Consider the following 21,775-nt stretch of genomic DNA (forward strand, 5'->3'; position numbering starts at 1 on the left):
GGAACTGTGGTATTCAGTAATGGAATCTGCTCTTTAAGGTACAAGCATTTTAAAAGTCTTTTAGGATTCCTGAATCTAAGCCTGGCTTGATGTTTACAAGGCTGTTACAGTTGTAAATTGGAATAAAATAAAATCTGCTTTTTCTTTGATATTCATATTTTCCTATTATTTGCTTATTCCCCTAGGATTACCCATAATGTTTTCAATTTGGTAACCACTCAGTAATAGCACTAAGACTTCTATCAGCCAATTAAATTTATCAAGCACATCATTTGCCCGCTAATAAGATAACATTGCCAGGGTTGTCTCATTTTGTTTTTAACCTCTTTTCCAAATTTCACTTTTCAAGACAGAGATGGATACCATTGATTTTATACTCCTGCTTCCTTTACGCTGTTTTTCTTGCTGTAATAATAGAAAAGCATGCAAAGCACAGACCATACGATATGGTATAGAAGCCAATAATTACATATCCAACAGAAGAGAATTTGCTGGCGTTTTTTTCATTTTATAACTTAAAAATACTTAGCTTGATGCCTATTTTTTTTTCTTTCAAGGTAACATTCAAATTTCTTCCATAAGCACTAGTAATTTTGCTGCACTGTAGAAGAAAGTTACCTGCCAAAATTGAATAGTCTGTTTTCTGGGTACTTTATTAATAAGTTTTAAGACATTTAGCACATGAACTTTTTATATACTTTACATAAAAATGAATAAACAGAAATGACAAGCTGGTTTTGTAAAGGAACAAAGCAATTTTCCTGTTGGATTAAGCCTTAGTTTTGATATTTTGTGTCTTTGGGGAGGAGATAATTTGAACTGCTTCACAGTATTCAATCTGGGTCAGTAACGTGAAATTTAAAAGTAGGTTATTACCAACAGCAGAATTCATCATTTCTGCTGTTTTCTTTGAATCCAGTGTTTGACATGTTCTTAATTGTAGCACATACAGTCACACTGAAACATGACAGGGAATATGGACACTGTGGGTAAGGGGTGATGCTGGAATGGCAGAGTGGTATATTTGCTTGTCACCCACTTCCCAAGTGCCTCACATTTTCAGGACAGGAGCCCACTTCTTTAATGAAATACTCAGATTTTCTTTCGTTTTCTCTGTTTTCTGGATGAGTTTTAGTAAAGGGTCAGAATGAGAGGAGAGAAAGGAGAGACTTAGTAAAGTAGGACAAATCCAGTTAGCTGGCTTCAGCCTGCAGATGTGCAAAGGCTGATTTTCTTAAACTGAGCTGTTAACTGCCTATGTTTTATATCGAAAAGCTGGATGAGGTTGAATGAGAAAGAGAATCTTTTAAAAAATATTTAATTGTTTTGTCTGTGTTGTATCTAATCATGCATGATATTACTTCATGACATAACCATAGTGACACAGATTTAAACGTGCTTAATAATAAAATCTTCCCAGTGAAATAAAGAAGGAGCTTGCAAAACATGCAGGGAGATTTGCCGGTCATGCTTATGGTAATCTGTGTTCAGTGGAAGATTCTTATCTGCGCTGCCAGACTTACAGTGCAGCTCCTAATGATGTAGCCTCGATTAAGCAAATGCAAGGGGATTTTGTGTTGGGATGGAGTGAAAGGAATATCAACGTTCCGGAGAGTTTTGAATGTGACCTCGGAATCGAAGCACAGGGAAAAATAATTTCTGATCTCCAATTCTGTTAGCCTTCTCACCACTAATTGGATTTTTCCTTAGCTATCTTTCTAATTTCACTCTCCCCTCTCCCCTTTAATTTATATCATTGTTCACAGGCTTTTTTCCAAGATCATATTCTGTCTAGAGAGAAAGGTTCAAGCAGTAACATCAAGCTATTTAAACTGTCCTTAGTTTATGTGCGTCTGTGGGTAGGCTTATGGTATTCATATATAATACAGAAAATATGCATGTAAACACATTGGTGTGAATATATATAATACATAACCCAGATATGCAACACCAGACACCTGCATGTATATCAATACATAGATTGAAAATATATATTAGATGAAACACTTAAGTGAATATTGACTTACGGACACAGCACATTTACCAAAGAAAAAAACCTGGTTTCCTAAACACATTGGTCCTTCCCTTTTTTACATGTATCTGATAAAATATATTTTCTTGTCCTGCTTTCCTAGTAGGAGATTGGCAGAACAAGGTGTAGTGTCTTTGCTTCTCTGGGGAAGGGAAAGTGAAAAAGCTTCAGGAAGAGAGAGAGAAAAAAAGAAGGACTTTAAATGCAAGGGAGAGGGAAGGTAATCTGGGAAGGCAGGTGTTAAAAGTCAAACAGTGTGATAATCCCTAGATCAAATGTAGGGGCAATAAATGCCTTTACAGACATCATCACACAGTGTCAGGAACTGTTATTTCTTATAGTAAAATGTTAGCATTGTCTGTGTTACGGTTATTCATGGATGTAGTGTCATCTTACCTCAAGGACTCCATAATCACAATTCAGGGGAAGGAGAAAAGGGGATGCAGCTGGGATGTGGGACAAACAAGAAGGTGGAAAATCTGCCAAACTCTGCTGAGAAATGGGTGAGAACCACGGATAGACATACATGCTCAGCCACCTAAGGGAAACAGTTGCTACCCACTATCTTGTTCACAGTTTGGGAACCTAGAAAAGTTGGTGTCCCATCTAATTGAACTTGATCCTGGAATGTAAACAGAGTTGCTAATATCCACAGAGAGAAGTTGCATTATGGAAGGTCACTGAGGCAAAGATATGTTTATAAAACCCCAGTGTGAAACTTAGACTTTTAAATAAGGCAACCAGAATTACTTTGTTGGCTAAAATAGCTCCACTGAGGGTAGGTATTTTTAGGTTGTGTGTATGTGTGTGTTTTTGTCTAATCAAATATAATCTCAACTAGACATTTAGCAGGGGAAGAGGGATTAGAGTCTATTTGAAAAGCCTCTTACTCTTCTTTGTTAGGAGGGTATATAGTGTTTTTACAGATTTTGTTATACGTTTCAATCAATTCAACAAGAGGGATTATGCCACCTAATGGAAAATAAAATCTGCAGATGACCCAGTGAAGTGTAACCTTAAGTATCTTTGACAACAATACAATTTACATTCATTATTATACAAATTATATATTAAAAAGATGTCACTGGGATGGTTTTCCTCAGTAACTACATGTTCATAACTTCTAGAACTTCCCATTTTAAAACTCTTCTGCAGCCTTTAATTGAGTCTTCTCAACATCTTTGTGATGGGATGGCACAATAAGCCTTCTCCATTGAATAGATGAGGACAAAGAGTCAAAGAAGTAGAATTCCTTGCTTGCGTTTAAGTGAGTGAAAGTTCAAGAGTTCTGACTGCCAGATCTGTCTGCACATTTCTAGACACTACTTCGTCAAGCAACACCCATGTTTGCTTAAACTACACACTGGTTCAAACTTAGGCTAGGGGATGCCAGCAAACAGAAAGTGAGGCAAACCGTGGAGTTTTTTAAATAGACCCTTTGTTCAGGCATTGTTTTGGACCTAGATGTAAGCATGTACTTTTGTTTGGATAATCATGAGGATGATTGACAAATGAAAACATATTTGTTAGTAAGTGTGTTGAAATTTGTTGGTAAAACAATTTCTTAGCTTTTGAGTAGGAAAGGAGGAAGTGTAAATCCAGGCATGTTTCGTATGGGTCTAGGAAGTGCTGGCATAACCGGTAATTCTTCAGCCACCTTCTTTCTTTTACCTTTCCCTCTGAGTGGAATTTTTAGCATCTTTCTTTGAGAAAGTTCTATTTCTGGGTGCATGGTGTCTGTGGAAAAGAGGGAGGCTTTTTGGCATCCCTTTGTTTTCATCACATAGTTTATAGTTGGCATTTGACCTGAGAGGGTAGGAAGAGAGTCTGCCATTGTTAGTGTTCTGTTTGCTGCACTCCACTGCTCCTCCTATTATTTTCCCTGTTATTTTAAGCAGACAAGCTAAACACTGTTTTTTCTTCCACTGATCCCTTTACATCTGTAGTATCTGATGCAGTTCAGTGTAAATAAAACAGTTGCCCTAACAGTTGCCTAGGATTTTGCACACGTGCACATACAGAGTGGCTCAGAACTGGGGGAGTTGGGACATGTTTAACTCAGAAAAGGAATTATGCCATATAAAATTATGAGGCTCAACCGCAGTAGTGTAAATTTGTAAGTGCTCTGAGTAAAGTGCTGTTAGGCATGAGATAATGTAAAGAGATGACATTGCCAAGAATATTTATGAAGAGCTTAATTTTTTTCACTCTGATAATTCTTGACCAATAATTACCAGCTTCTAATTATCTATTTTAGTTAGAAAGAAATCTCTATCACTATGGAGGTTGGCATTGCAACTAGCGCATAAATCCCCAAAGAGGTAAATGTGTTCCAAACAGCCACAAACAACTGTCTCATGAAACATAGTGAGCAAATTGCGAGCCGCTGGCTGTGCACAACAGAGCAGCACATTTACCATTGAGGACTGATCAGACTGACAAAGAGAATGATAAAAGGGGTAAAGAGCCACAATCTTTGTAGTTTGCTGCTACTTTTGTCGATGAAGAAAGCAAGCCCCAGTGTCATAGCAAGAGCCACTACCCCTCTGAAGTGTCGGGGAGCAAAGGGGAAGGGTGTCGTAGTCAGGATTCAGTATCTGTTTGCAACCCTACTTTTGACAATTTCTATATAGGTCATTTCTGATAAGTAAGCAGACTTTTCTTTCTTTAACCTTTCCAGTATTATGTGTAAAACACATTTTGTGAAGTCTGTTGTGGGGAGCGAGGGGAGCCTGTTGAGGGGAGGATGTTGTGTAGCATTGAGCAAGGTATTAGGTGTGAACAAGAGAAGGAAATAAAGGGAAAGAAAAAAGATACTGAGCGCAGAAGTTAGGAAGGAAATGGGAAAACAAGATGAAGCAACCCTGCAGTTGACAAGAAGAATTCTAGTTTACACCAGCAAATACTTCATTAAACCCCAAGTAAACAAATCTATGCTGGAAGAATTGTAGTTTAAAAAGAACAGTATATAGAAAGTGGGATCTGACATTCCAATTTCTCTACAAAGAAATTTTACAGCTGTGTAAGACAATAACAAGTACCATGTAACCATTGGAAGATGTAAAGACACATTTTAGTGCAACTCATGATTTTTTATTTTTTCAGTGACAGTGATATAAGTATATAATATGTATATATGCTTGTGTGTTGTGTGGATAGGCATGTTTGCATTATGCATGTATTAACTGCATGCATAATAAACCTATAAAAGTAAATCATCATATTTGCCTTACATTTCTACAGTGTACATTACGGTACATGTGGACAACATCACTGATGTCAAGACAAAGGAAATACCTCAATCAGCTTTCTAGAGCTCCCAGAAATTTTGGTCTGGTTGTAATAACATGTGGCATTCACACATTCTATTATTTGTCTAATGCCTAAGGTCATTAAAACCCATGATTTTTCTTTCACTTATGCAGAAAGCTGTGCTGGGCGACTAATGCTTGTTGCATCATGTTGACCTCAAGTAATGCATCTTCAAAACATCAGTTTAATCACTCTACAGTAAAACTGATGTTGTGAAGTCCCTCTTACCTGAGGTTTGGAGAAAAAGAATCCAAAGATAACCATCTACCCACTAGAGGAGGAAGGAGGTGGAGACTTCCTTCTGTCGATCATCTTTCACTGATTCCTGAGTAGTAAGAAATGGAAATTGTGGGTTTATGGTGGAAGAGACAGATCATACCTCTCAGCATCAGAAAATCATTTTGATGCCTGGGAATCTATTTACAAGCAGAGCTGGCAAGAAGTTGTCTAAAAGTTAGAGGAAACTTGGTCATCTTTTCTGCAAAATGAGGAGATGTAATTGAAATACCCAGGAAAACCAGCATTTGGAGTTAAATCTGAGGAAACATAGGTTTATTTTGTGAGGAGCTGGGTTACAAAATAGATGAAATCTGGGCTGTTTAATACTAACAGGAAGCTACTCTCCTGTGGGCAATGCTGGCTTATTTGAAAAGCCCATAAAGGGTTTCTGCATGGACCATACAAAAGGGATACTTTCTCTTTAATAGCCATCTGTACAGGAGAGATGAGAAGTGGGCCAGGTCATCTCTCCTCAGCTGTCATGATATTAACGTAGGTAATGGAGCAAGCTCTGCGTTCTGCTGGGTGTTGTTTTTCATAGATGTTCATCGATTTACACAGATAATTCTATTTATTTCTTAGAGTTGGTCCAAGCAAACCAGGCAGAATAACAAACACCAAAGCATTTCAAATGACTTTATCTTTGTTGTTTTGTAATGTAACTTTTGTCTAAAAAATGGTGTCACACCTACTGTGCAGATGGCTGCATGATTTGTAAACCAGCCAAAACATTTAAACAAATGTGTGATCTGGGGATAGATTAAATAAAGGATAAAATGGAGTGTGGACCACAAATTCTAATAATCAGATGATTTTAAGTTGTGTGTAGTGTGGAGCGATGGTAGCAGCGATAGCAGGGAACGCTTGCCAATGACAGCAAGGTGCCTTACAGATCTCAGGATGGAGCCTGTGGCCTAGTAGGCCTCAGTTTGAGAGCTGCACATTTGCTGTACAGCTGGCAGCTCTGTATGGGGACATCAGATAAAACTTATGTAAAATGAAGTGTTATTGCTTAGTATGAAATTGTGCAGAGAGGGAATTTGCAGACAGTAACTGAAAACAGAATTCATGGTACCAATGAAGCAGACTGTAAATATGAAGAGGCTTTAATTATCTGCGCAATTTAACAAAAAATTCAAGATGTATTTGGAAACAGCGAAGGCAGCTGTAAACATGCTAGAGCAGCACCGTTCACCGGGCTTCGCGTCATGTGTGTCACTTATTTGGGCTACAGGCACTCCCACCCCCCCTCCACCCACACCCCCCCTCCCCGGGTGCGTGCTTTTGCCCAGCGAGCTGCTCTGCTCGGAGCGGGCACTTCATTTCAGGGGTTGAAAGCAGGAACCGATGCTTGATTTCTGAGACAGCTTTTAGGAAAGACCACAGGGCTTTTAAAATCTCAAATGATTAAGTGAGGACACAGTGTGCAAACATCTATGAACCCCTTTTTTTTTCTGTGGCGGGGGGGGGACAGGGGGCACATTGGACTTTTTTAGAGAAAAATGAATGAAAATGACATTATTAAATAGTAGTAGTAGTAGTAGTAGTAGTAGTAGTAGTAGTAGTAATAATAGTAATGATAATACTACTAAAAGAAACATTTGAAAAATGTCCACAATTCAGACTGCAGTTCGTTTTGTAAAGAAATGAAGCAAAGCACACGGAAGCTTTAGATTTTTCCTGCAGAAATGCCCATGCTATGAATAGCACTTGATGAAAGGGACCGAAAGGTAATGCCAGGCAGTATGAAAGTTGTTCCTTTCCCTCTACCTGCTGTAAGATTCTTCTCCGAGCCACGGCAATGATACACCGTGCATGTTAATACTTAGGCACCATGGGCTGAATTAATGGCACGGTGTCAGCCTTCCCTTTTGTTCTTTGTTGCTGACCATTTGTATTGCAGGCTTTATCAGTAGCCTTAGCACATTCCTTCGGCCGTGTTTAGCTGTCAGCACAGAGGGTAGCCTCACCGTCGCTTTTCTAAATCGTCCCTGTTCTGAGCAGAGAAGCCTCCAATTCTCTGACGGAGTATGTCCCGAGATTTCTCCCTACGATGTAAGTGCAGGAAGCGAAACAAAAGAAGCCAATATGGAGAGTGGGTGTCGAACTTCAGCTGCTCATATTGTTGCATTTGGTGAGCTGACGGGGTTTCGTAGGTCACCTTTAGAATTATGCCTATGACAGCAGTAGCTACCTGCCAAGATTGCAAGGTATCTCACAGCTCTCAGGATGGAGCCTGTGGCCTGGTAGGCCGCCGTTGGAGGGGTACACATTTGCTGTACAGCTGGCAGCACTGTATGGGGCAGCAGTGTGGGCTGTTAGGGAGCTGGAAAGGAGACAAGCATGAAATTTCTTCTAACCCCAACTCTGTTTTTCTGTACTGTTGGCTGCTTCTCAGTTCCTTGACAAAAAAACCAATCAGGCACCCTTTAATCCGCCTGTGATTACCAGTGGTATAAAAAGAGGAGCATAATGAGGAAAAATGCCTCGTTTTGTTGCCTTCAAAAGCCAACAAATTGGAGTTAACTTGACAGGAAGTGGCTTAATAATTAGATTATTTATTTATTCCTGACACATATCCCCCTGTTACTAGTCTCAGGAGATCCTGTAGATGGTACGATTTTCAAGCTGCCATTACTTCGCTGTCTTCTGTGAACAAAGAAGCTACTGTCTATCAGTCAATTAAATGCACTCTTTAAGCAGAGGCTGAGAAGTCCTCAATGGATAGAGCCCTGGGACACTGTGGCTGATGATTCCTTTCTCTGTACTGTACATCACACTCTCAACTACAGTCCCCACAGAGATGGAATAAAGTCATGCATTAAAATATCACTTGTTGATTTGTTTGCTAATGAAGAGCCATTGAAATGTTTGTGTATTTCTGTGGCAAAATTGTTGATAAAAGGACTACTTGCTTGCATATCTTACTTTATCTTCAGTAAGCGCTTATTTAAGACTTACTAAAATTAAAGTCAACAAATTAAGGAAAAAACAGAGAGATGGATAATATTGGTTTACTTGCAATTCACATCGATGTAAATAACACTGAGGACAGCAAGAAGAGAGAAAGGGGAATAATAGTACTTCAACCATGTCTGTTATAATTTTCTTCATTAGTAACAATAAGGATCTCTGGTGGGTTTTTTCTGGTGCAGTAGTGGGCACCCATTTCAAATAATAAAAGTACTAAAATATCCATTTAAAAATTACCATGAACATGTAAGAGTATTTTTTTTTAAATTGTTTCTGGTTTTTGTATTTGGTTTTGGATTTTAAATGTGCCCAGTTAACAAAAACATTATTTAAGATTAATTGTGTGCAGCTGGTTGTGCTCTTAGTTGAGAAAAATACAATTGTGTCAAGCTAGTTAGTAGTGCTGGTTAAGAGTGCATGCTTAATGCAAAATCAGCAAAGTTAGCCAAAGCTGGGGTTTGTGGGCTTAACAACACCCTGCTTCACTCCTCCCCCCACCCTGACAGGCTTCTTAATCGTATTTTGCAATCTCTGTGTATTTGCCGTCCCACCATTTTTCTTCCATCTTCCAAGAGCACAGATCACCAGAGTGGACCGGTGTGGACCACATTTTGGGCTGGACTGGAGAGAAGGGGTTGTTTGGATTTTTATTTTACAGAAGTTGACATACATATATACCATTATAAAATCATTGATTGGCAATATGCATACATATATATACCATTATACCATACATATATACCGTTATAAAGTCATTAATTGGCAACATGCATATGGAATTGATGCGCGTCTTATGCTGCTTGTTTTAAAGAGCTATATTTGCTCTATATAAGAAAGATAATGTTATAGCAGTTCTCCAGTGAACTAGCTCTGTTCTGAATTTAGCCTCTGTATGACCATTTACACCTGCAGATAGAGCCTATAAGTGCTATAATATATATATATTTCATATATATTTATGATGTCACTCATACCAGGATTGTTTTCAATGAATTTAGCAACAAGCTATAGGGAATTAATTCAAACCAGCCTTAAATTGGAGTGGTTCTTATTCCTATCCTGTTATTCCAACTCATTTTATTAGAAAAAGCTTAGATACTCAGAGGTGTTCTATAATAGAAAATGAATTTGAAACCCATTCATTAATTGGTGATTAATACATTTCAGGATTAGTTTAAGCAAGGCCCTACCTCCTGCCCAGTCAAGTATGTTCTGGTTAATATCCAATTATCTGCACCTTCGTACTTATTATGTCTTAATATTTCGGATATGATAACCAGAAACTTGAGAGTAATGCTAATGAGGAGCATAGAACAGGAATTAACCAGTGACACCCTCAGTGATCCTTACTGAGGAAAGTAGCTCCTCTGTCTCCTCAGCATAGTGGTCGAGCTACCACTACGCTTTCAGTAAGTGGTACTTTCAATTCAGCCTTTTATGGGAGTTTAGTATTATATTTAGGTAAAAATCCTTAATTTTGCATGCCTCATAGACCATGCATTGTCAGAAGATACTCCTGCACACCCTTTTTCACATGTTGAGTTACTTTCTGTAAGTGGAGCCAATGGAAGATCAATAGTAATGTGAAATGTTGATACCTACTTAAAATACAAGCTGTTTTGTGATTGAATGCACCCTCTTCTTATATACATGGGTGTATGCATGTGTATATAAGCTGAATGGCCTATCTCTCATGTCCTTCAGCTTGTAAGACAGCTACTTTATCAACCAGCAAAACAGATATAAATGCCTGTAAAATTAAAAAAAAAAAAACCACCTAATTGATAAATGTGAAATGTAAATATGGCCAAATTAAAATTTTCCATGCACAAAAATGTCAAGCCTTTAAAGTTCAATCTCAGAATTCTTGCCTGTGAAAAATTATTATATGCCCTCTTAGTGAAACATGGAAGTAAAACCATGGGACCAACATATCAGTGGGGCAGAACTGAGTAATTCTGTCATGTGGCCTTAAACTAATGTAATTGTAGAGGTAAATTCAATGTACAGGGAGAAAAGAAGAAGAAACATTACTTTTGGCAGATTTATTTTTCTTAACTAAGCTTCTGTTTGAATACATTGTGCAATTCAGGGCGTTAGGAGAAGCCCCAGAGGAAATGAAGCAGTGGGCAGAGTGAAGGAGACCTGCTCAAAGGTGCAAAGCCACATAACACATTATTTTTATTACATGAATATAATCCGATATATGTGGTACTTATCCAAGAGACTTTACAGAATATGCTATTCATAGTGTGTTGGACAAAGCTTATTTCAAAACACTGCCTCATTCACTGTGTTTATACTGAAAGGTACAAGTCTCATGTTTGGATTAGACTGAATGATAGAAGGAATAGTATATTTGTATAATCAAAAGCAATCATAAAACACAGGTACAGTGGCCAGAGTTAAGGATATGCCTGTAACATCCTGTTTTGGTTTTCTTTTTCCAGTGCCTAGCCATACAATTTGAATTTTCTCTCACACAGCACTTTATTAAAGTGTTGTAGTTCAGGACCTCAACAGTATATTCTTAATATCTAGCTGTTTGGCTAGGCACCCTTTCTCCCAACCTTCTCACGGGCAACTTTCACAATGAACCCACTGTGCTTCTGGCTTCATTGCTTTTCATTGCACACCTACGCGAGTGCCAAAACATTAGATAAATCTGCAAAAAAATCCCCCCCTCTGTCCCCCAGATGAGACTCCTGCAGAGCACTGTGTAATTTATTCAACTTGGGAGATGTTGATGTTTACTACCTCGTTCAATTAGACATTCAGAGGCAACACAGCCTTCCATTTGCTTCGAAGTTTGGTTAAAAAGCCTAACCCAAATATCACTTAGTGCAAAGTGTGATTTGCAAACTGTCATAACATGATCAAATCAAAACCAATTTTCACCAGAACAGTTAAATACTCTTCTCTTCAGTTGAGTGACATTTCCCTGCCAAATTTGAACTTTTAACCCACATTGCTCCTTGTGTGCTGTTATTCTTCAAGTCAGACTTAACAGGGATGGTATTTTTAACCTTTTTTGATTAAAATGTATCTGAGCTTTAAAAAAGAAAGCTAAAATGACAACAAAGTGAAAATAAAATTAAGTGAAAAATGAAATAAATAGGTTTGGACAGAGATCTAGCATAAAAAAGCTTAGTTTTAGGTATACTCCTTAATAATAGAAAAGTTCTCTACTTTTACCTGCTGCTGCATTTGCACCAGTGATGGAGTATGCCTAGCAGTGCAGACTGGAATTGTACCGCCAGGAAAAATCCTTCATGGTGGTGCATGGGAATAAATTAGGTGACAGAAAATAGGACTCTAATTTCTATGATATGTCACCTAGATTATCGTATTTTACATCAACTGCCACTTTTGTGCTGCATGTGCAACTCTTTCAAACTTTGCGATGGGTCCTCCAGGCCAGGCTTTTTGTTGGCTGGTGATTTTCTTTGTCTCCTTCAACCTAAAGCTTTAGTAGGAGAAGTTTTCTTCTCTGACAAGAGAAGCACTCTCAACACATTTTAGCTGCCCTTTTTCCTTAAATGTATCCTTCCCATTCATCTCCCCAAAAAGCAGATTTGGAAGGCCCTTTGACTCCAAATTCTCCTACTCCTTTATCCCCCACAAAATGCGGTTAACTTTTTCATGACATTACACATGTCTGTCTCTCTCCTTTTGCTTTATAGTGTTCTCCTTTCTTGTTTTGAGGGGGAGCTTTTTTTCCAAGACTTTTTTTCAGATCTTTGCTTGACAGACTAGAAAGACAATTTTTGTTTCAGGCGAAACAGGAGTCAGAATGGATGCAAGTTTGTGGTGGTTCCAGCATTCCCCTTCACTAGCCTAGAACAAGTCACTGAAATGTGAAATGGAGACAGTACTTGCCCACAGAGATTTTTCAAGACAAATTAGTTAATGTACATTAAGAAGGAAAAGTACTGTAATGCTGTAAATAGCGAGCTATTAAATTATTAGTGTTCTTTATTATCTCTTGGCTAATGGGGAATTCTGCTGCTTGCCTTAGAGCTCACAAATTTGGTTCATGTTTCCTATCCATTTCAGAGGCCAATATAAAAAAAATCGTTCCTCCTCTTTTACCATATCATCACTTCTCACGGTTGTGGTCCTGCTCATTTCTATTCTTGACATCACCTTCTCCACACAACAAAAATTGTCCTTCATTTCTTCCCCAGTCAGAACCAGTTAACAGAAAGAGAGTTAACAGAAATTGTGATGGCTTCCATTAGTCAATAACGTTGGCTTATTCCTCTTCAGAATTTGTCCTTTTGTCACTGCAGTTCTGAAAGTTGCTTCAAGGTCCATCTATTCCATGGGTCCTGTACCCTGCACAAATTTCTTTCTCAATTTCTATATATTCTATCATATGAAAACATTTATTTTCTCCCTTGCCTAAACCAGTTGCATTTCTTTGTCTTCTTTGGCTATCATTAATTTGTGATCAGTTATTGCTGTTCTTTTGTAACGAATTTGTGGGCTTACGCTATAAAATGTATTGGTAGCCTTTAGCTTAAGTCGCTTATTGTGGCATTCAGCTAAGTCTTGTAAAAATTACACACTTGTGCACCTTTAGAAGAGTTTTCATTTTTCAGTATTCTCTGCTGAAATTACTTTCTTTTTAATCTATAGTCTTGATTCAGTATCAGCTATAGCTGGCACCACAGATCTTGTAGCTTTAAATAGTATGCCTTAATATTGCCCCCTTTGTATGCTGTATTGTAATGAAGCAACATCACTAAATTGCAGTGAAGGGTGATTGTTGCATGGGGATGACTACTACACCTTGGGGTCTATTTGCACCAGATTATTTTTTTATTGTTGTTATTACAACCCATCTTCTTTACTCTCTTGATGCCAAACTTGCTGTTGGACATCCACGCAGCGCAGGGAATCTTTAGAAACATTTTGGACATCAACTTGTCTCTCAGGTACCCACCAATGACTGTTCAATTCTAGGCTCTGGTATCCTGGATGGCTTTGCAATACTTTAGTGATGCTAGCTTGGTCTGTTCACTAGACTTGCGGTGTTATTCCTTATTTGCTCTTAAAAAAATTAGTTTGTTGCTGATAGAAGTGACAGGCATTTCTTGATAACCATTTTCAGACAGGAACAATACTAGATTTATAACGAGTAGAACATGCTTTTTCCCTTCTTGCTATTCCCCATACATTTTACAATACAGAAGAGTGCAAAAATTATTTTGCTTGAGCTATTTCCTTTACTTTTGGCACTGTGTTCACATTCACATTCAAAGAATTATAGCAGTGGCGTCAGTTTACCATCCAATGCCATGATCTTAATGAACCTTCTGCAAAATTTGGTTTCACCCAAGTAATAAAAAATATTATTGTTGTAAAGATACAAATATTTTTATAAAGGCATTTTCTTTTCAAAAATCTTTCCAACTTAAGGTGACAATGTCTAAATACAAGCTTCTGAGAGTTAAGAGAGCAGATTTCTGTCTTAGTTGTACAAGAAGCAGCCTTCAGCCATGAAGTCAAGTTTTAACTGATCTGTCAGTTAATTGATTAAGTGGAAGATAATCATTGATTTCATATGTGTGAAGGCTAAGAAATTCTCCTGTGTTCTACAACAACAGGGCAGCTCAGGAGACCATAGCTGACATACAAGGTACAAAGAACCATTGCCCAATCTCATATACCCTCATCACTGTAGCCTGATGCCTGATCATTTATGCTTTTGATACATTTGGTAGCAATGTTCCTGTCACCCCTCCCACTGCAGCTTGGGATTCAGCATCCCCTGCTAAGGGTGGAAGTAGAAACTACAGCTCCATTGCATGACTTGCACAGTACTGGAGTTCCCCAGTGTGTGACCTGTGGCTCCAGTAGCCATGTTTTTTGGTGTTGTCCTTGCCAGTACTGTTTGCATGAAGAGAAGTGTCCCAAACTGTGAGTGTCACAGGGTCCTCAGGCTCACTTGTGCACCTGCTTCTGTGTCTGTTGCACACAGTAAAAGTTTGAAATGAGCTTGCATGGCACCACATGAGTGATTGTAGTGAAAAGGTCTGATCCTGAAAACATGTAAGTATGCATATGATTTTATTCACATTAATAGATGCCACATGCTTCCTTTTATACATGTATATATGTTCTCAAGTGTTCATAAGATTGGGGCCTAAACTGCAATTCCAGGTGGTGTTTTAACAACATGTTCTAAATGGGGAAACAATATCTATCTTGTGTAATGAAGTCATCATCCCATTAAAACATCTTTTTTCCTTCAGTGATACCAAATATGAATTTTGAGCTGTGATTTGGATTTTTTTCTATCTTTATGAAGATGACACATTTTTTTCATTGCAAGGCAGCTTGTTTTTTCAGTTTCTTCTTCAGCTTAATTCTGTGGCCATGTAACATTCCCATTTAAATCAGGAATTAGAGCTGACACACCTTGAATTGAAGTATCAATTCTTTTAAAACTGACGCCAGTTCCACACTATTCAGTCGTACAAACTTCCGATTATGGGCCAGAGAGCATTGATTTTTAGCTGTCATTTCTAGCACACGCACTGTAGAATTGAAATTTAAACCTTAATCCACTCTTTAATACAATTAATTTTTAATGTGCAGTAATACTAATTGAAATAGCCTGAATTTAGTAAGTCACCACAAGACATTTTCAAAAGCAGGAGTCTCCACTGAGAGCTGGAAGGACAGATAATCATTGTTACAGTGTTTACAGAATAAATGCACACTCTGCAGGCAATTCCATACCAAGATTTTTTTTGTTGTTAGTTTATATTAATATATTTCATTGTGGATTTAAATTTGTTTTCAGTGATTGCTACTGAAACACAACTGTTGTTATGAAGTAAGTTACTTTGATTTTGTTTTAATGGATGTATTTATTTTTATGGAATATTTTCAGTCTTACGTCTGTATTTTTAACGTGGCTGTCACTGTATTATCTAGTTGTCAAATGCATTGTGACGTGCAGAGAAACGTATTCAATTTTTTACCTGTAAAATGGTCAGCCATGCGGTTTCTGTGTATGATAAGCCGAAGCTGCATGTTCTATACCTGTCTCTTTTCCCCTAGGTTTGCCTTTCATATAAGCAATAGATCTTGCGCCATCCCAATTTCCCTACATCACTTTTAATATTCAGATGTGATCTTTTCAGATGTTTTAGCAGGGAGGATGGAGAGGGGATTCTAACTGCAGAGGAACAGGTCTTACACAATTAACCAAGGAGGGATTTAATCATTTTTATAATAGCAAGATGCCATTGCTACATTTATCTGATAAGAAGGAATATTCTTAGAATGCATCAGTTCTTCTGATGAATGGGCTTGTACAGTGTTCAAAGTGAGCACCAATGTTAAGTGAAAAAAAATGGCATGCGCTTTATATCATCCTTTCACGGCTTTTGCATTACAGTATTTAATAAGCCAATAGCGCTGTTAAATATTTAGCAAAGGTTCCCTCAAAACCTTGCCATATATTCAAATGGGATTTTGAGACATTTTGCAGCACATAAGTAAAAATTATGCTTTAGTTCTTGAAATGGTGTATTTCCTAAAGGAAGTGCAGGACAACATGGCATAAATACATTCAGCAGATTTCACACCCACAGAACACCAGAATTGATTCCCATTTTTCGGATTAAGGGTTCAAACTGACTCCCATTTTGTCAGAAGAAAGCAGCACTGAGTTTATTTGCACAGAATATTAAAACAGTATTATAGCATTTAGTGAAAACCCTGCAACTCACAGTGTGATATTTTAAAGGCTCCTTCCCAGTACATCATTTGTAACAATGAGCATTTTCTGAGTTGGAAGTGAAAGAAAAGCAAAGATCAAGTTGTTACCCTCTTCTGAGACTAAGATAGTACATCACTAGGTAACGCTTTTAGGTTCTGTAGTATGCAAAATAGAGATTTAATAACATAGTTGCTGCATGATGTTGTTAATCAAACAATAATAAATCATTAGAAGCCCTGTCTTCTTTGACAAACGTCTGCATGTTTCAGATCCTTGTTGTATGCTAATTAATCCTCAGTAAGTACTTGTATAATAATTAAATGTCTTGCACTTAAAATACAGCCAAGCCCATTTATACTGTTTAAGGAGGTGTATCTCATGTTACCTTTGGAAGGAATTTGGGTTTGATATGTGATGCAATGGGTATTCTTCTGTTTCTTGGTATGGCTCGCCAATTTTAGGTGCTACGCCTGGTGTGCACCCTTCTTCTCCCTGTTCACATTTAAGAGTAGGCTACAAAGGTTGGGTGAGCCCGTCTGGCTATTAAATGAGTAGGTTTGCTGCTGCTGCCGGGATAAGTACATTCCTGCCCCATGCAGAGGCAACACAGCAGTTCTGCAGTCTCTGGATGCAGTGACAGGTAAGGAACTGCTTTGCAGGTGCTCAGCTGCCTGGCTTGAGGCTCTCGCTTCTCTGTTTCCTGGGGATATCTCCAGTCTCCTACTCATTACTTAGTCTGTGAGCTGTGTGCTAGAATTTCAGCCCACTGAAGAACTATATTTTCAGGTGTTCTTAAAAAAGAAAAGGTTGTCCGTGGTGGGTATAAGCCACACATTATTGCATGCAGTGGTTACTTTAACCCCTGAAGGTGGAAGGCAGTGGTTTTGTGCAAATTTTATCTTCAGTTTGGGTACATATGTATTTTTTTTTAATGTTCAATTTGTATCTGCAGCTAATACCTGCTTCTTTTGTTTTTTACATAGTATGGAAAAATAACTCTTTCAGAGAAACAGCAGTGTAACCTGGTTACAAATTATTTGGGTCCTGTTTAAAATGTTGGATTTATTTTGCTTGGGAAATCATGTTCATATGTATGGAGTATTTATGTAAGTATTCAGAAAATTAGGGTGTTAATTGCATGCACGTGTGTGAATATATGGAAAGGTCTATATGGTTATATAGGGTAGACATATTTAATATGCGTAGCTTGATGTATGTTGACCTCAGGTTACGAGAGTAGAAAATCCCATTTTCCAGCTTGTTTCAAATGTAGTAAAAATGCTGCTTCAGTTGCTTTATGCTACTCACATTGGGAAAGGTGCTTATACTGTGATAATTATCATCAAGGAATATTAATGCGTTCAGCATTTGTAACCCAAAAACTCATTATAGCTTAAGCTGTGCATCATCTGTGAAGAGAGAACTTTGCCAGAATTCGCTCTTCACAGGGGTTGCCTCCTGCTTGTGATGGAGTGGTCAGAGTATTGTAAGAGGTCACTTAGGCTATTTTTGAAAGCTGAAGTTTTGCAATTTTTGATTCACTACCTTCTGTCTAAATAGCTTAGTATTCTTCCCCCCAAAAATTTTGCTTTTTCTAATTGAATGCCTGGTGAAGTGCATAAAGCTAAAAGATTGCATCTCATTATGTGCAAGAGGCTAAAGGTGTAGCCATAAATATTGCACATCAAGGTCATGGAGATTTCAGGGTCCATATTCCATCAGCATACATGGGATTTGCACAAACACCACTGTCACTCATGCTAATGGAACGAGCCGTTCCAGTCCTCTGGTCTTTGATAAGAATCTGGTTTCTTACTTGTGTTAAACTGTTGATGCTTTTGGTAGCAACTTCCTTTTCAGTATTTATGTATTCTGGGACCATATTTTGGTTCCTTAATGCTATTTCACCATGAAAAATAGGGTTTATCATTTTTTCACCTCTGTTGTCTTCCAAGCTCCTGAACCCACAGTTTTAACAGCCTTCACATTTCTAAAATATACTTGGGCAGCTTGTTCAAAGCATCAGAGCCCAATTCTCCCCTCACTTGATTTTCACATCAATGTCCCCCAGTTGACTGAGCTGAATTACATTAATGTTGTTGAGAGGAGATTCAGCCCTGTAAGGGTTATTCTGTATTTTCATCAGTATGTCTTGTGAGAGACTATATGTGGCTGTACATTACAGTACCCACATATATGTTAGAATGGTTACAGAATAAGATGACCAAAAGATCTAAAAATAAATAATGCCCTACAATAAAGAAGAAGAATTTTTTTGTTGGCTTGTAATTGAAACCTTCCTTCCAACTAAGCAGTCATTGCAGATGAATATCATGCTTCCACTCTTAGTAATGAAGACTGTAACAGAGCCAAAATTGTGCTGTTCAGTGCTGTTGTTGCTGGAATTTTCAATATGGCCAGGTTTTATTATTTCTCTTCTCCAATACTGATACATTGCTTGTCATTTCTCACTCTTAATATTGCCTTATGTTGCATGTTGTAGTTTGCTTTATGTTAGGCAGAGAAGACTGGCGTTTGCGGACTGCTTTGTTTCTGAGGTCAACATGTGAACCTGGCCTTGCTCCTGGGAGGACTAGAAAAATCTATTTCATAACTTTCTGCAGGCCTCAAAGAAGGCTAAGAAGAAAAACACAAAACCCACAGGCTTAGTTTAGACCGGGTGAAGAGTTGGATTCATCAATAAGAAAGCTTGCAGCTGATCAGCGTTTCTTGTCATAAACAGTCCCTGCTGTCAGTGCATACTCCACTGATACGGCAGAGCTTTGGGCAGCCTTGTGAGTCTTTTAAACACCTACACATTTGTCCAGAAATATCTGACTTGATAGTATAGAACAAACCTGCTGAAGTAAGAAATTGCTTGACTATTAAATCACCAAAATGAAGGGCTCAAAAGATAGGTAAACACAGTCCTCGTGAGCTGAGTGTGGGTATTATGAGCTTGCCCATTTCACTGGTGGGGCATAACTTTGCTTTGTGCAGTAGAGTGCTAATGCCTCATAATGAATGGCTGTCTTGAACCAAAGAGAGGTTCTCAGCAGGTGAGAACACTGTTGATGGGAAATAATATGGTACCATATCTGCTCTGTGGATGTAAACTTAATAATCTCTGAATTTTGAGTAACACTGCTTCCCTTCCAAAGAAAGATGACAAAAAGATTGCTTCCAAATCCTTCAGATAGGTACTCACTGTTCTTGTGATAGATGCTTTAGTCTTTACCTTGAGGCACTGGAAACGAATGTGTGTTCTTTGCAAGTGATAAGGATGTAGACTTTAGGAGGAGCAAATTGTATTTTCATGTTTAAGTTCAACATTTGCACTTGATGTGGTGAAAGCCAAATGTGAAGAATCGCTTTTCAACATTATTTCTCCATCTTCTGTATCTCAGGACCTCTGAGTTATTATGCTAAAATGTTCTATTACATGTAATAAAGACATGTTGGAAAACTGAAAATAGAGCAAGATTGCCTCCATCGATTTGGCTGTACTTGGATTGCTCTAGCTACATCTTAAATCACAAAAAGGGTCATCTTTGTGTAATGTAATAATGTTACTGAAAAGACCAAACAATCTGCATTTGCTGAGGGCATGACAAATGAAACCATTATCCACTTTTAACAGTTCCTCCTTTTAATCAAAAGGAAAGTGGTGGGATTGATTCTTATCCTGCTTACACCAACACAGCTACGCTGTCTTCAGTGAGCTACCAAGTAGGTGATTATGATGAAGTGTGGGCAAATGCTTATGACAAAACAAGTGAAAGCAGGATCAGATCCAGCATTTGTTTTAAAAAATGTTAACATTCACTCCATCTTTATTTCACTTTATTTTTCAATTTGGTATCTATTTGTCAAAATTCATATTGAAGTACTGTGAAAGATGGGGAGTGAGCATGGAGGTAGCATCTGCTTTTCAGCCAGACCCAGAAAATACTTGCAGAATTTTTAAATTCATCTGGATTCTATTTCATGCATGGGTTTGTGGGGGTTTTTTTGAATATTTAAAATTTTAAAACTATCTTAATTTTGTAAAACAATAGGCTCCTTGTATTAAAAAAAAAATCATGTTTTTCTATATGGTTTATTTTATACAAATTCAAAAGCTGAGAGATTTATTGTATGTGTAAACTCAAAACTGAGAAGATTAGATATTATAGCATGATGTTCAAAGGAGAGCTATTGGAATGGTAGAATTCTTGGCTTGGCTCCCTCTTCAGATGTAATTGCTGCTTCATTAGGTCTTGGAAGAGTTTCCTATGGTTAAATTTAATCAAATGGTTTAGAATGGCAAGCTCGTACGCTCAAAATTCCAATACCATTCAGAATTTTTAACAAGATTTCCTTCAAATCTTTTTTAAACAAATATTGTTTAACACTAACTGTAGATTCTGAAGTAATTCTTATTAGCTCATCATAATGAATAAAGTCTGATTTAGAATAGTCTGCATAGGACTTGGATGCTAAAGGGGAGTCATCTGTTGTAGCTAAAACCTGCTTGCCAGTAGCCTGTGCAATTAAGTAGCAAGACTCTGGTGCTCTTTTAGCTGTATTAGTGGGCAGCTCTGTGTTTTTTTCTGAGTATCTTTTACTCATGTAGCTATATTCTAATTCACTGTGTTTTAATTAGCTTGGCTTGCTACGTTAGCTTTTTCAGTTGATGTGGTTATCTTGAAGACTTATTCACATACTTGAGCAGCAGTGAACTGCAGCCTGCTAAAGCACCTCCATGGGGTGGATGGGAGAGGTTGGTATTAGAGATTAGTGAGAGATGTGAAAAAATGGTTCACAATGATTGACGTGAAAGAAGAAGATTGGGGGGGGGGGTTGTCATGGAAAGGAGAAATGGAGCCAGCAAACAGTGTCAGCGTAATACCACTCTCCTCTTTCCAGAGCCACTGAAAACACTGGAAGTGTGCAAGAGCTTTACATGAAGTACAGGTGCAACACACGTTTATTCCAAAATAAACGATAAGAAAAATGTAATTATTGCTGAAGCTGTGGAAGGAAGGAGGGAACGGATTAATAGAAAGAGTGCAATCATCTGCAATCCTTATTTCAAAATGTCAGGTTTTAAGGTAATGAAGGGATGTAGGGGAGGATAATGATTGTTTATTCTTTTACCAAGTGAAAAAACAAATGGACACCTTGGGAGACAAATAAGATGAGGTCCCCATCCTGAAGACCTTACAGTTTGGATTTTGCAGAATTATATACTGTAATATGCAGCAACAGCTTCAGAATATTATGGTTTATTTCTGTAAACACTAACTTTTAATAACCATGACAAGTTAAAATGGTGGGGCAGACAGTGAGTGTGGGAAGTTAGAAAGGAAGGTTGCCTAAATGTTACTCTATTTTTCCATTTTTCTCAATCTGTGTACATTTTTCTGTAGCAGAGACTCCAAATGAAAACAGGTTCTAAA

General features: G+C 37.9%; 1 protein-coding gene across 8 annotated transcripts in view; it reads left to right on the forward strand.

Annotated features, from left to right (window-relative positions):
• Window positions 1–21,775, forward strand: part of ZNF521 (zinc finger protein 521) — a 232,445-nt gene that overhangs the window by 114,391 nt on the left and 96,279 nt on the right. The gene's annotated exons all lie outside the window — the stretch shown is intronic.

The sequence above is a fragment of the Athene noctua genome, chromosome 2 (genome assembly GCF_965140245.1).
Source record: "Athene noctua chromosome 2, bAthNoc1.hap1.1, whole genome shotgun sequence".
In the NCBI taxonomy this organism is placed as follows: domain Eukaryota; kingdom Metazoa; phylum Chordata; class Aves; order Strigiformes; family Strigidae; genus Athene; species Athene noctua.